Genomic DNA, 10,183 nt, shown 5'->3' with positions numbered 1-10,183 from the left:
AAAAGTACTAGGTACCAGGGCTTCAACACAGCAGGTGCTTTATCCTGCGGCTCTGAAGGCGAGGAGGCATGAGCCTCACTGGGCCAAGTCCAGGGTAGCTGGTCACTTTAGAGACTCTGACTCCTGCCACCCCCATGTCCACGCTCCCCACATGCCTTGGCTCACGGGCCCTTCCCCTGTCTTCAAAGTCAGCCTGTATTGCCCTTTCATGATTCACATTCCTCCCGCCTGTTTGTGTCTTCCTGTCTATCTCTCTGGCTGCACCTGGGGAAGCCCCTCTGCTGTTCAAGGCTGTGATTTGGCCAGATTCCCCAGGACAACCCAGCAGGATCTCTCCACCTCAGGACACTCACATTTCCCAAGGCCCTTGTCATGTAGGGGTCAGGTTCCAGGCACCAGGAGACAGGCAGTTTCAGGGCGGCCACGCTGCCTGTCTCCTTGTCATCAGACGTGTCCTGGCGCAACTGTCCTCCAGAGTCCCTGATGCTTCCTCAGTCCCACAGAGGTCACTCAGCAGATCACCGATGGACAGATGGGTGGATGGAGGCAACTGTTATTAAAACCCTCCTATACCTTAGCTAGAATTCTGATGGCCTCGCTGTGTGTTAGGACTTCCCTGGTGGCTCAGAGGTAAAGAACCCTCCTGCCAATACAGGAGATAAAGCTTTGATCCATGGGTCAGGAAGATCCCCTGGAGAAGTAAATGGCAACCCACTCCAGCATTCTTTCCTGCGAAATCCCATGGACAGAGGAGCCTGGTGGGCTACAGTCCATGTGGTCACAAAGTCAGACATGACTGAGCAACTAATCAACGCAACAACATGTATGTTTCATTTCTTTGGAAAGCCAGGTCTTGTCCTCCGTTTCCACAGATGAGGAAGTGAAGGCTCCATGTTAAGTTGTGGGGTCACACAGCTGACTTCCGACAGGGGCAGGGCTTTGTGCATGTGACCCGAAATCCAGGTGTGCTTCCCTTTCACCAGTGCACAGCTTACTTTCTTTATTTATCCTTGACTATCAGAAACCACTGGAAAGTAGCTCAGGTTTTCTGGCTGGAGTTCATCACCACTAGGGCTAAAGGGAGCTGTGAGTGTGTGATGGTGAACTTGCCCTGGAGACAAAGGAGCATCGAGAGGATGACGACAATGCTGGTCATGATAGAGCATCATCATGGAGGTGCAGGTGGTCACTGAAACAGCAAGAAAGGAGGACAGGTTTTGTTGTCATTATCTTATGTTTATTGAGGCTTATGACATGCCAGCATCCATTTATAGGTATTATAAATACCTATTACAGGTATTATAGTGCTCAACCATTTATAGGTATTATCTCACTTAATTTCCTAAAATCCAGCAAGATAAAACCTCTCATCATCCTGTTTCAGAATGGAAGTGACTCGCCCACATTCTCACAAGACATATAAGCAGTTGCTCCAGGAATAATAGGCCACCTGATGCGGAGAGCTGAATCCCTGGAAAAGACCCCAATGCTGGGAAAGATCGAAGGCAGGAGGAGAAGGGGCCAACAGAGGATGAGATGGTCAGATGGCAACATCAAATTAATGGACATGAGTTTGAGCAAACTCCTGCTGGAGATAGTGAAGGACAGGGAAGCCTGGGGTGCTGCAATCCATGGGATCACAAAGAGTCAGACAGGATTTACTGACTAAACAACAACAACCAGGAACTGAACTCAGATCCGTGAAGACCTGCAGGCTGTGCTGTTAGCAATGGCGTCATATCAGAAAAAATCCTAATAAACATTGTACTTTACCCAAAATAGTCAGTGTTATGAAAACCATAGTGAGTTCTCTTCAGATAGCAATATGTTATCAACTAGACCGTCAAAACAAATATGGATGTTCTTTGCTGGTGACACCAACCTATGCTTTTGGAGCTGCTATCAGAACATTAATGCGAAATTATTTTAAAAGCTGTGGGAAAAGACAGCTGGCCCTGAGGGGGACAGGGAGACGGGAATGTGTGTGGCCGGGGAGCCCCCATCTTCACCTCAGCAGCAACTCAGGATCGAAAGAGCAATTGAGGGAATTTCCACTTAGAGGAAACTGCTCTGTATTCAAAATTCTCTGAGAGCAGAGGGTGACAGGGGGCAGCCTGGAAGTGGGTATGCAGAGGAAACCTCTGCAGCCTTCCTGTCACCAGGGTGCCCACCCGGGCAGCGGGTCAGCACTGATCTGTCCCTGGGCTGGAAATCCCCTGCAGCGGTCATGTTCTCCACTGGGAGGACACAGCCCCGAAGCTCTGCTCTGAGTCTCTGCGGTGATATTTTGTGCTGTTTTTCAAGCAGAGATAACATTAGCTCTTATTACTTCCCAACACAAGGTACACTCTATCTCACCACCATCTCTGTGACAGAAAGTCAGAGGAAAGGAAACAGCAGGAAAAGATCACCTTTTAACCTAATGTCTTCTCTATCCCACAATCGGGAGGCTATCAAACAGGGTCCATCGTCGCGTATCAGATTTGAACACACAGTTAAAGACTGAGGAATTGGGCTTTTGTGAAATCCACCTTGTACACGCCATGCTGATTTTATCCCCACAGTAAATTTTTTTCATTATAAGAATCAGTGTAGGAACTACAATATCAGACCCTTGTACGACCCAGAACCCTAAGCCTGCAACCTAATTCTTCTGAATACACACCCTCTTATGGGAGCTGTTGTTGTTTCACTTCACGGTGACCATCCAAACATAAGCACACACACACAAGTTAACAGTAGGGAGACAGTGGTCTGGAAAGCCATAGTTTCCATGATGACAGCTGGGCGAGTGTGCAGGACTCTTACCTGTGGACGGTTTCCTCTCCCACACCTGCATCCACAGTGTCTATGCACCTGCTGGCTTGAAGCCCTGAGTTCTGCCCGGCTGGAGGAGATCGTGGGCTGTTCTGCACACCCTCCCCACCACCCCTGTGGGGAAACGCATTGAGATCCTGTTTGTAGGTGGTCTCTCTGCACCTCCCACACTGCCATCATCTCGTTGGCTCCTCTTCCCACCTCTGCCTTCCATGAGCTGTGGCCTCGGAGACACAGAAGCAGCACCCTCTCTACTGCTTCAGCCCATGTTCCCTCAGCATCTGCGTCTGCACTGTGGGGGATGCACTTAACATCCCTCCAGGAGTTAAGACTGTTTCTGTATCCAGAAGTCAATCCAGAGCTTTCAGGACTCTGAAAGGAGGAAGGAAAAGAAGAAAAAGTAATTTCTAGTGTCCAAGTATTCATATTAACCATCTTTTAACTCTCCAGTTAAATTGAATATAAATACAGTTAATATCAATGGAGTATGAGCCATACCTGTGTAGTTAGTTCCAACTAGCAGAGCTTATCTTTCAACTCAATTAATTTTTAGATTTCTTTATGCACAAATCTCTCAGAATTTCCTATGTGTTAACCTTCCAGATCGATAGAATGTACAATTTATATATATTTATATATATGCCAGGAGAAATATCAATAATCTCAGATATGCAGATGACACCACCCTTATGGCAGAAAATGAAGAGGAACTAAAAAGCCTCTTGATGAAAGTGAAAGAGGAAAGTGAAAAAGTTGACTTAAAGCTGAACATTCAGAAAACTAAGATCATGGCATCTGGTCCCATCACTTCATGGGAAATAGATGGGGAGACAGTGGAAACAGTGTCAGACTTTATTTTTTCGGGCTCCAAAATCACTGCTGATGGTGATTGCAGCCATGAAATTAAAAGACACTCCTTGGAAGGAAAGTTATGACCAACCAAGATAGCATATTAAAAAGCAGAGAGATTACTTTGCCAACAAAGGTTTTCTGGTCAAGGCTATGGTTTTTCCAGTGGTCATGTATGGATGTGAGAGTTGGACTGTGAAGAAAGCTGAGCACCGAAAAATTGATGCTTTTGAACTGTGCTGTTGGAGAAAACTCTTGAGAGTCCCTTGGACTGCAAGGAGATCCAACCAGCCCATCTTAAAGGAGATCAGTCCTGGGTGTTCATTGGAAGGACTGATGCTGAAGCTGAAACTCCAATACTTTGGCCACCTCATGTGAAGAGTTGACTGATTGGAAAAGACCCTGATGCTGGGAGGGATTGGGGGCAGGAGAAGGGGACGACAGAGGATGAGATGGCTGGATAGCATCACCAACTCGATGAGCATGAGTTTGAGTGAACTCCAGGAGTTGGTGATGGACAGGGAGGCCTGGCATGCTGCGATTCATGGGGTCGCAAAGAGTCGGACACGACTGAGCGACTAAACTGAACTGATACATAGTTTTTAAGTCTATTAAATCAAGCAGAATAATCTAATAATTTGAAAGCTATTCTATGTTGTCTCATATGAAGTATTTTTAAAAATACAATGCACACTTGAACTTAAATGTTATCTATCATAAGATCTAAAGATCAATATGCAGAGCAAGTTTTGGAGATGGCTATAATTAACTGAACAGATGCTGCTCGACTAAGGATGAGGTTACATCTTGATCAACCCATTTAAGGTTGAAAGGGTCATAAGTCAAAAACGAATCTAACACCCCTGATCTCCTGGACATCACAGCTCAGCTCAGCCTGAGTGAAGCGTGCTCAGAGGGCTCAGAAGCAACCTCAGACCACCTGGGAGCATCTCAGAGACTGTCCTCCGAACATCACTAACCCCAGAAAAGATCAAGAATCAAAGTACAGTTTCTACTCAATATCTATCAGTTTCACGCCATCATAAAATCCAAAAGTCCTAAGACACATCATTGTAAGTTGGGGACTGTCTATATTTACATGAGTTTACTGAATGTGTTTGCAGCCCGGGATCACACGACGCTGCTCCCTAGAATAATGATGTAAATAATAACATCGTGGTTGCTATTTAGTCACTAAGTTGTGTTCGACTCTTTGTGACCCCATGGACTGTAGCCAGCCAGGATCCTCTGTCCAAGGGATTCTCCAAGGAAGACTACTGGAGTGGGCTGTCATTTCCTTCTCCAGGGGATGTTCTTGACCCAGGACTCGAACCCATATCTCCTGTGTCTCCTGCATTGGCTGGCAGGTTCCTTACCACTGAGCTACCCTGGAAGCCCCAATAATAGCATAACCAGCCTTCATTCTACTGTTCTTCCTGTTCTAGCCACTGGATGCTCTCATCTCACCTGTTTTCCAGATAAGGAAGCAGAGGCATGGATGAGGTTTAAAGCTTGTTTAAATTCCACTGCGAGGAAAGGGGTCAGCTGCTTGTCACCTCCAGCACCTGAGGCTTAAACATTGGGAGAGGGACCCCGGTCATTCCTGCCCAGGAAGAGGCCAAGTCAGGGGACTAGGCAGAGGGCCAGGCCCCCGGTACCCCAGCTCCCTCCCAAGCATCTGGAAGTAAGCCCCAGACACAGCCCTCCAGCTGCCGTCCACATGCACGTGCTTGGCCATCCAGCTTCCCTTGAGAGGAGGATGATGCTGAAATACACTCTGGCTCAGTCTGGACTCACCGCAGTCCATTACCACTTTCTCATGAGGTCCCAGAGTCAATAACACCATCTGCCAAACACTAAAAGACATTTTGGAAGGGGATGTTCAGGAGCAAGACACTCTACCCTGAAATGAATATACTTTATAACCGGCCATGGCAGAAATGCCGGATCCGCTCAGAGTGCTCCATCAGGTCCCAGCAACTCATCCAGGCAGATCTGGCAGCTCCAACGCCAGATCTCAGGGCCTCTTTTGGACAGGGCGTTGGTGGTACCCCCATCCCGGGCCTCCAGGGGCCAGGAGGCAAGTCCTGTGCAGGGTGTCCTCCCATCCAGATCCACATAGTAAATAGCCTGGAAGGAAAAGTCCAGACATAACCCCCACAGGACAGAATGTGAACTACCCAGGCCCGACCTACAGCGCAAGTGACAGGAAGGCACCACTTTGAGAAAGAAGGTAATTGCTTAGATCGAACAATTCTAGCTAATTAGCATGGCAACAGAAAGTGCTGGAAAAAATCTAAATCTCCCAAGGCTGTCATGCAACCTTAGATCCTATGAACCATGCACACACATGCTGATTTAAACACCAAATAAACACGCGACAACATGTTTGGGCCTTATAACACGTCCTCGTGTGATTAGGGCTTATTTCCATTCCAGGCCTAGCTGTGCTGCTGCTATGTGCACAGCCCAGGAGCCTGGCCTTGCAAATACTCACGGTTCTTAGAGGGTGAGCTCTGCAGCACCCCCGCTACCCCAGGTGACCCACAGCCTGTTATTTGCCCCAAACTCAACAAGATGCATCACGCCCGCCCGGTGGACAGCGCGCGTCCAGATTTGCGTAACACCTGCTCAGAACAAATGTCTATTCTTCCCCTTTGTGTCTCTTGGTTCACTTAATTACATTTCTTGGCATGTTGTCTAGTGCAGCACTGAAAAAGGAATCAAGTGATTTTATCAAATTACTGAAAGTCAACGTGGTTCTTTTCCTTAGAACAGTGACACTTTCTTACTCGCTTTTAAAAGGAAAAATGTACAGAAATAAGAGTTCTAGGGTTCGAACGCATCTTGCTCATGTCCAACTGATACTGTAAATCATATCCTCTTCCTCAGATGAATGACGTAGATGCTTCCAGTGACTCCATATTATCAACACACACTGCCTCTCGAGAGGCTGGAGAGGAAAACATGTTCTGTGACATGACCCTCGTGGTAACAGGTGCCCGACAATTCCAACCAGTTTTGCAGACCCCCAAGTCTCCTGCACATTCCCATCCCTTGAGGAGTGCACCTCTGACACTGTCTCATGTGGATGAGACCTTATAATTGTTTCACCCTCTGAGTCACCAGTCCCAGCCAAACACATAACGAAGACAAGACAAACCGGGGTTTTGCCCCCAGGTACCACGGCCGACAGCTCTCAGGACTCTGCTGGATTGTGCCCCAAGTGCAGATATGCCTGGACACAAGGCCAGTCTAAGGACAAGTTGCCACTTCCCAGCTGTGACCTGGGCCAGCCACTGTCCCATCTCCTACACCCCTGGCCTGGGGACAGCTGGCTGGCTCCCCTTCTAGACTTGTGCCCCCACCTGCAGGGCTCAAATTGTATCCTGTCAGCCCAAAACTCACTACAACCCATGCATCATTTGATCTGCCTCCCCATCCTAAAACAGGAGGGCACCACACGTGGGCGCAGACACTCATACACTTGGACACACAGACATACAGACACACACATGCACGTGGACACGCAGACACACACCCTGACAGTGGAAGGGGCTGTTTCCTCCTTGCAAGGTCTATGCAGGCACCAAACTGTCCCCTTTGCAGGAACCCCCTTCCCTTCTCTGGTCCAGGGACGAATTTCAGGGTGACCACCCCTCCAAGTTGACTTACTAGTGGGTCAGAAAATAAGACAAACAAAACCAAACAGACAACATAAATCAAACCTTAAATCAAACCAGCTGATCCCTGAAAACTACATCACATCATCTTCCCCACAATTTGAGTAAAACAAACCGTTTCGTATATGTGATGCTCAGTAAATGCTCTATGAGCAGACAATCAACCAAGTGAACAGCAGTCTCCTCACTGCCTTGCAGCCCCCACCTTCAGCACACACTTTCTGGAACAGCCCCTCTCAGGCTGCGTCACAGCTAGCTGGTGAATGTGGGCTGTTTGCAGGGAAACCTGGGGTGGGGGCGGGGGGGCTTTGAGTTCACAGATCTTATACCATGTAGAGTGAAGTATATGCTTTTCCCAAAGTAACCAAAGAGACCTCTTTCTGTGCAGCAAATTCCTCTGCAGACTGCATTTGTAGATATAGTTTACAAGTTGTTGAAAACAAGCCATTTGGAAATTTCTCAGCTGTTATTTGTTTAAAGATGGAGCACTCCAACTGAAATCAAGTCTGAGCTCAATCTAAACATCCTTTAACAACCAGGGCTTCACCCAGGCCGGTCGCCTGTATTCGGGTGGTCATAGAGCAGAGAGGAGGAAAGGCACATAGGGTACCCTGTCCCCAGTCCAAGGTAGCTCTGCTCCGGGCAGACACACAGCCTGCCACGGTCCCCTGGAAGCAGACCACGAGATGAAAGGTGTGTGGTGACTTGACATGTAAGGGTGTAGAAAATCAACACAAAAAGAAAGAGGAAAGTCACAAAAGAGGGAGTGTCGGTGTTCCTGTGATCCGTAAACACAGACTCCGGGGGACAGCTCAGCCCATGAGGGCCCAGGAGGCTGGACGTGTCCCCACGGGCCCCTTTCTCGGTGGGAGGGGATGGTGCCAGCTTCAGGTACCCGGCAGGACCAGGGGATGCAGCTCAACCCCACCAGGAGGCCATCAGCATCCTCACCTGCTAGCTCCCAAGGGCCCCTTGTATCCATCGGAGAACACGTTCACCTTCCAAGATTCTGAGCTCACTTTCTGACTCTGCCATCTACTCACTCAGCCCCTCAAGTAGAACACTCTGGACCTCACAGAGGCTTATGACATATTTCTGAGGAACTCTGCAACCTTACACAGGCAACATAAGGCAAGGGGGACTTTTTATCTCCATAGCGAGTGTAAACATAAACCAAGTAGGTATAAAACCTACTTTACAGATGTGGAGACAGAGGGCCACAGACATTAGGCCAGCTTCTTCAGTGCAAAGAACCAGGTCAGGCCTGGATTGAGGCTGCATAATTTTTCCACATCCTGGTAGTTTCTTCCAAATGTTTTAGGAGAAATAACATTAACCTTTACACAAATTTTCTCAAAGAAGAGAAAAGAGAGACTGGTGGTCAACTCATCTTATGAGACCAGCATAAATCTCATACCAAAACCTAGCAAATAGGGATTTCCCTGGTGGTCCAGTAGTTAAAACTCTGTGCTTCCACTGCAGGGGGCATAGGTTCAATCCCTGCTGGGGGAACCAAGATCCCATGTGCCACACGTCACAGCCAAAAAAAGAAAAAATTAAAGCCCAACAAACACATCATAATTTTCAGACCAATCTCTCCCATGGATAGACATAAAGATTTTAAACAATATATTAGCAAGTAAATCCAGTGTTGCCAAAAGCATAATACCTGTGTTTCCTTTAAAAATGCTTTTTCACTCTGCAATGTCAAGGTTGGATTTATAATACATTAATGAACCACTGAAAGATTAACGAATTGCTTCCTAGGTCAGAGGAAGCAGACTATCAGGACCATCAGTGAGATCCCTACACCTAGTTTTTTTATGTATTTAAAATATCACAATCTCCACCTCCTTCCTTTCAATTTCCCCTGAATACCCCACAACACATCTTGGATTAAAGGCACAATTTGATGGAAATCTCGTCTTGGCCACACACCAGTCAGTTCTCACAACAAGCTGGACCTACGAGAGGTGTTAACTCTCACCCAGGAAGTGAATACAGGACCCCAGCCCCCTACTTTTAATGAGTAAACTCCTGACCCTGTTTCGGTTTCTTTCCTTTTTTTTTTTTTTTTTTGGACAGTGCAATGTGTGGCAAATGAATTTTTTCCCAGGTCCACTTCAAATCTCTCAGTGTTTTCAATTCTAATTCAAGTCTCTGTTCTGTCTTCTCTGTTTGATGAAGACCCCAGTCTCCTGTCTGTCTCCTTGGGCCATGCCCAAGTTCCATGGTGCCTGTCCCTCCAACCAGCTGGGCCCACAATAACCCAGACCACATGCTATAAAGACCGCAGAGCAAACGTGTCCAAAACCAGACACCTGCCCCTTTCTGCTTCACTCACAGCCCCTGCTACTCAACTGGGGCAACTCTCCTCCTCCGAAGCCAAAACCAGGGAGCTGGCTTAACAGCTTTTCTCTCTTAACAGGAGCAAAGTGACAGTGTTTTAGCTGCGTTACAACAGCTAAGGGGTCACTGAAGCTTTGATCCCATTTTAATTTCATTAATGTGTTTGAGGTGTTATGAAAATACTGCCTAAATAAGAGATGAATTCAACCTACAATCTTATAGGGCTTCCCTGGTGGCTCAGTCATAAAGAATCTACCTACCAATGCAGGAGACACAAGAGACTCGGGTTTGATCTCTGGGTGGGAAAGATCTCCTGGAGAAGGAAATGGCAACCCACTCCATTATTCGTGTCTGGGAAATTCCATGTTCAGCGGAGCCTGGTGGGTTACAGTCCATGGGGGTCACAAAAAGTGAGACACAACTGAGCAACTAACCCACAAAAATCATCTTAAAGTCAGCAGTCCCGTGGTGAACTCACTCTGCAA

The 10,183-nt window shown here is 47.4% G+C and overlaps 1 long non-coding RNA gene across 1 annotated transcript in view; it reads right to left on the bottom strand.

The window, feature by feature from the left end:
* Window positions 1-1,204: 1,204 nt before the first annotated feature.
* LOC139038449 (uncharacterized) overlaps window positions 1,205-10,183 on the bottom strand; it is a 66,397-nt gene continuing 57,418 nt past the window's right edge. Inside the window, exons 7-8 of the long non-coding RNA XR_011491440.1 lie at window positions 5,134-5,237; window positions 1,205-3,189 (exon numbers count right to left, since the gene is read on the bottom strand). This is a non-coding gene — a long non-coding RNA (uncharacterized lncRNA). The remainder of the gene's footprint in view (window positions 3,190-5,133; window positions 5,238-10,183) is intronic.

This window comes from Odocoileus virginianus, chromosome 15 (assembly GCF_023699985.2).
Source record: "Odocoileus virginianus isolate 20LAN1187 ecotype Illinois chromosome 15, Ovbor_1.2, whole genome shotgun sequence".
Taxonomy (NCBI): Eukaryota; Metazoa; Chordata; class Mammalia; order Artiodactyla; family Cervidae; genus Odocoileus; species Odocoileus virginianus.
Note: the sequence above shows the minus strand (reverse complement) of the source record. Positions and strands in the feature narration are given on the sequence as shown.